We start from the raw sequence: 6,247 nt of genomic DNA, 5'->3' as shown, positions 1-6,247 counted from the left end.
ATGTAAGCTCAATAAATGTTCATTCAAAAAAATAAAAGAAATTCTCATTGAGTGAGAGAATGAGTGATTAGATGAGCATTCTAGAGGCTGGGCATTTTCCTTTCTCTTACTTGGTCAGATAAAGTTAGACTTGAAGCTTCCAGGGCCAGGGGCTCACCAGGTATCCCTTAGAAATATATCCACAGTCAATAACCTTGGAGCAAAATCTGGCCTAGAAGTAAAACAAAACAAAACAAGACAAAAAAACCAGAAAAAAATAAAAACAACAACACCCCAAAAAGTTTACACAGGAACATTTGGCAATTTGCCATGTTGATTCAATCTCTGATTATAAAAACATCACTCTCAAAAACTAATTCTAATTTTTTTCCCATCACCATGTACATAGTATAATACTGCCGTCAGCTATTATTCTGATTTGAATTTTATAAATAGAATAACTGTGTGACATTGGTTTTTCACTCATGTATGTGAGGTTATACATGATATCAGAAATTCATCTCTTGTCCCAAAAAGCTGACTCTTTACAGAAAGACCTTGATGGCCTCTGGAGAAAGGAGTAGGTCAGAGTGCTCTGTCCTATAGAACTCTTTTCCACCAAGTAAGAGGTAACCACACTAGAGTGTCATTCACAGATACGTGGAACACAGAAAGCCTGGTCATGAGAAAATGCCTTGCAGAAGTCACAGGATGCCTTGGATTACCTTTCCTAGATTGACTTCTGAGGAATTCAAGATTTGGACATGGTCAGGGAGAGCTTTCTAGGATCCAGGTCATCAAGGAACATAGACAGTTTAGGCCTTTGTGACATAACCAGAATTCTTTTTCATTTTTAATTGGATGTTTTCTTTACTTACATTTTAAATGTTATTCCCTTTCCAAGTGAGCAAAAACCTCCTATCCCATCCCCCTTCCCCTGCTTCTATGAGGGTGCTCCCCCACCTCCCCACTCCCTCCCACCTCCCCACCCTGACATTCCCCTACACTGGGGCATTGAGCCTTCACAGGAACAAGGGCTTCTCCTCCCATTGGTAACTGAGAAGGCCATCCTCTGCTACTTATGCAGCTGGAGCCATGGGTTGCTCAATGTGTACTCTTTCGTCTTACAGCTTAAGAATCAATACTTCCATTACCACAAGGAAGGCTTGGCCTCAGTGGGGTAAGGCCTCAGAAATAAAGGTTATATTTAGACATCTCTCACTTTTTTTGTTTCTCCTGAAACACTGTTCAAAAGAAAGTTCTAGCCAAGTGTGATGGTTCACCCTGTAATCTGAGCACTTGGAAGGTAGAGGCAGGAGGCTCTCTATGCATTTGAAGACAGCCTGAGTTCCAGGACATGCTGACATCCTATTTCAGAAACTCAACACTAACACTAACAATAACAGCACCAACAGAAAAGTAGTTAAACTGCTGAGCAGGATATCTTGGATAAGATAGAAGAATCTGACACTTGTGCTCTGGGTTCAAAGGTGCAAAATATCAACCAATTATAGAACTGTTAATAAGAAATGTATAAAACATAATTATGTGTGAACACAAAACATACACACACACACACACACACACACACACACACACACAAGCTTTTACCTTCCAGGAAATGCATAAAAATCATCTGTTATTGTTCCCAACCAATGAGAAAAATGAACATAGAATTGTTAGGAGGGAAGGTAGGACCCTGTAAAGGTCTGCCATACAGAGTGTGCAGAGTGGTCTGCTGATGTTGCCCTATGGCCAAGCCCAAGAGTTAGTGCTGGTAACTGCTGGGATTGCTCTGCTTTCCTGCACTGGCCTACCCTGCTCTGCCCTTCCCTGCCCTACCCTGTCCTGCAAGGTATAAAGCTATTGGATACCTCCTAATCACATCTTTCCATTTTCTCTATTGAGACATTTACTACCTACTTCTTATAATTCCTATAATTGTGGCCTCATAGAAGGGATTGGGTAGTGTTCCTTCTTTTTCTATTTTGAAGAATAGTTTGAAGAGTCTTGGTATTAGGTCTTCTTTGAAGGTCTGATACAACTCTGCACTAAACCCATCTGGTTTTGCTCTCTCTCTCTCTCTCTCTCTCTCTCTCTCTCTCTCTCTCTCTCTCTCTCTCTCTTTCTCTCTCTCTCTTTGGGAGACTTTTAATGACTGCTTTTATTTCTTTTGGGTTCATTGGACTTTTTAGATGCTTCAACATCCTTAGACATCAGGGAAATGCAAATCAAAACAACCCTGAGATTCCACCTCATACCAGTCAGAATGACTAAGATAAAAAACTCAAGTGACAGCAGATGCTGGCAAGGATGTGGAAAAAGAGGAACTCTCCTCCATTGTTGGTGGGATTGCAAGCTAGTACAATCACTCTGGAAATCAGACTGGCGGTTCCTCAGAAACACTCCTGAGCATATACCCAAAAGATGCTCCAACATATAACAAAGACACATGCTCCACTATGTTCATAGCAGCCTTATTTATAATACCCAGAAGCTGGGAAAGAGCCCAGATGTCCTTCAACAGAGGAATGGATACAGAAAATGTGGTACATCTACACAATGGAATACTACTAGCTATCAAAAACAAGGACTTTATGAAATTCATAGGCAAATGAATGGAACTTGAAAATATTATCCTGAGTGAGGTAACCCAATCACAAAAGAACACACATGGTATGCACTCACTGATAAGTGGATATTAGCCTAAAAGATACAATTCACAGACCACATGAAGCTCAAGAATAAGGAATAACAAACTATGGATGCTTTAATCCTTGTTAGAAGGGAGAGCAAAATAGTCACAGGAGGAAATACAGTGACAAAGAGTGGACCAGGAATTGAATAAAAGGTCATCCCAAGACTGCCCCACCTGAGGATCCATCCCATATGCAGCCACCAAAGCCAGTCACTATTGCTGATGCCAAGAAGTGCTTGCTGACAGGAACTTGATATGGATGTCTCTTACTGATACAGATGAGGATGCTTCCAGCTAACCATTGAACTGAGCATAGGGACCCAAATGGAGGAGTTAGAGAAAGGACTAAAACAGCTGAAGGGGTTTGCAACCCCATAGGAAAAACAACAATATCAACCAAACAGAACAATGAATACACATGAAGGGACCCATGGTTCCAGCCTCATATGTAGCAGAGGATGGTATTGTCTGGCAACAATAGTTGGAGAAGCCCTTGGCTCTGTGAAGGTTTGTTTCCCCAGTGTAGGGGAATTCCAGGTTGCTGAGATGGGAGTGGGTGGGTGGGAGTGGGAGCATCTTCATAGAAGCAGAGGGAGGGGAAATGGGAGAGGGGGAAAGGGGATAACATTTGAAATGTAAACACATAAAATATCCACTTAAAAAAGGAACAATAGCTCTTTAGATAAACAAGTTAGCTTCTTCTGTGCGAGCTGATATTGTTCCAAATCAGGGAACAGATTGAGGTCAGAGGAAAGAGGGCTAAATGTCAGACTTATTTGACCTTATAGTTGTGTAAGCAGGCTTGTGGAAGACAGTATTTGCAACCGTATACAATAATGTATTTGATTATGATGAAGGGGCCTGTCTTTTTCTTATGGTTAGTATAACTGCACAGATACAAGAGAAGGCAAGATCCCCACACAGTCCTCTGCAAATTCATTCTTGAGCCCCTCTAGAGATAAAGAATAATTATCTGAAACTCAGGTCTACCTCCAAGTTTCCATTCTTTTCTGTATTTCCTTAATCCAGACTCTTCCAAATAATGGCAAGTAACCACAGCAGTTAAAAGCTACAAAGTGTCATCAAATCTTATGGGTAAGGGAGTTGGAACCAAAGTGCAAGGGCTGAATAGAGGGAAAGTAGGTATTAGAAGTCCTAACACTCACGCTCCGCTCTGACACATTTTCAATATCTCTCTTCACTAATATCCCAAGTGAAAAATTGGATCACACCCGGTATTCTGACACTGTTTTGAGGAAACTCTGGTCATGAGTTTTCATCTATTTCAACCAGTGTCCTGCCTTTACTTCCTAGCTCTTTTATAAAAATCTCATCATACCCATCCAGTTTCTCTGATTTTGTAGACAAATATTTTAATATTTTAGATAATAGTTATTACTTTATGTGTGTGAATAGAACATATTCATGCCACAGTGCATATGTAGAGGTCAGAAGATAACCTTGAGTATTGGTCCTCACTTTCCACTTTGGGACAGAGTGGTTTTTTTTGTTTGTTTGTTTTGTTTTTTGTTTGTTTGTTTTTTTACCTTAATCTGGCTAGTCAATAAGCTTCCAGAGATTGTACTGTCACTGCCTCCCATCTTCTTTTAGGAAGTCTGAGATTAAAGATACTTATGCTAACATGTCATGCTTTTACATAAGTTCTGGTGGTTTCTACTCAGGCTATCATGTTAGCACGACAAGTACTTTAACCCACTAAACTATATTTCCCCTCCTGACAGCCATCCAGTTCCTTTTTCTTGGTATGGACTAGATATTTGTCCGGGGATCACTTCTGACCTTCTGGATCCACCAAAGCAAACTCAAGCATGGATGTGTATCCTGAATCTAAATGGATTTGTGAATCAGAGATGCACTATAGGAGTCTATCCATGGCAGTGCCGCCCTCTCTCTCTCCCTCTAAATATACCCTCCACTGTAAAATGTCTCCAACTCCACAAATAGACTGTAAGGCAGTTACTGTTGGGAGTATGTGGGAGACTCAACACATTCAAACAAAAGTAAGCAGTTTCCAAATGCAAAAGCTATATGAAAAATATACATAAGGTAATAGTGTATCATTTTATAGACAGGGTGAATTGGATTTGTTCTTGAGAAAGTGATCTGCAAAGAGAAACAAAACAGGGAAAGATGTTGTTGGGTTTCTCAACAGAGAGCTGGGACAAAGATTGGAAGTTCAGGACGGGGGGGGGTCTTAGAAGTCTTGGGTAAGTTGTGAGACTCATAACAAGAGGAAATAGCTACTTTACAACCAATTTAATCTGGGAGTTTATTGTATCTGGAATTTTCCCCACTACCACAGAGTGGAAGCAGAGAAGACCCAAAGTTGCTACTCTGGTTTGCTCTAAGCCCCAGAATATCATGGGGTGGGGAGGACAGACCCCAGAGATAGGGTAAAAGTTTGCTAAAAGATTGAATTCCAGATCCAGTCAGGTCAGGAGACTTGTGAATGGCCACAAAGGGTGAGGGCCATGGTGAATAGGTTGGCTGATGGAGCAAGGGCATTCTGTGGATTGTTGCTGAGACTAACATATGGGAATGCTTTCCAGGGCCTTACATTTTCATTACCAGTCTTCATTCTCAAAGAGTAAAGGGAAATAATGGCTTTCTAGAGTTGAGAGGCAACAACTGCAAGTGGAGGCCGGAGGGCTTTTGGTGGCCAGCCACAGGCCATTGCCAGGGCTCCAACAATAGGTAGCTGTGAGGCCTTGCAGTTCTGAGTGCCTTTTGTCTGTGCTTGATCCTATCAGCCAGCCAGTTCACCTGATTATACTATATAGGCCCACAGTTACTTCCTGTGCTAAAGGCACAAAACATTTCAAGGGGGATTGTTGATGTGTCACTAAGTTCTAGACGACATGGACAAGAGGATACCTCTTGTCTTGACTCAGGAGTCCCCTGGGAACTAAGATGTGTGGCTTTATGCCTTTCTCTTTCATAAGACTAAGAGGCCAAATCTTCAGGTAAACTAATAGGCTGGTATCTAGCATTAGTTTCCAAGTTACCCGCTAAGGAAACTTGAACCTAGCTCCAGTCTCCAGGTTATGCAGAGAAAAAGGAGAAATTAAGTTTATGTTATGACTTCCAGCAAGAGCTAATTATGTTAAAGGCCATAGTAACTTTCCAATTAGATGCTTACACAGACATCCCCCACCCATCCACCCAGCTTGTAGCCTTCTATAAAAGCTTGCCCTGATAGATATTCGGGGCTCGTCTCTCCAAAACCTTCCTGTATGTGAGCTTAGGGCCCCAGCTAGCTCCAATAGAATAAAGATAGACCATGCTGTGAGTTGCATGGGATTGGCTCCTGTCTGTTTTTTGGGGCATAGGGTGGGGGAAAGGCTATCGCCAATTCCTCCCTGGAACTACAAGACAATCATTAGGCAAAACCAAATTAAGGGACATTTTACAGAACACCTTAACAGTATTCCTCAAAATCAAGGTCATCAAAAATAAGGAAAATTTTAGCAACAGCCATAGGAGCCTAAGGAGATGGAATATACAGGACATTATAAATAATCTACCATGATCTGACTGAACTCAAGCAGT

Source organism: Rattus norvegicus, chromosome X (genome assembly GCF_036323735.1).
Source record: "Rattus norvegicus strain BN/NHsdMcwi chromosome X, GRCr8, whole genome shotgun sequence".
NCBI classification, from domain to species: Eukaryota; Metazoa; Chordata; class Mammalia; order Rodentia; family Muridae; genus Rattus; species Rattus norvegicus.
This window is presented reverse-complemented; position numbering follows the sequence as displayed.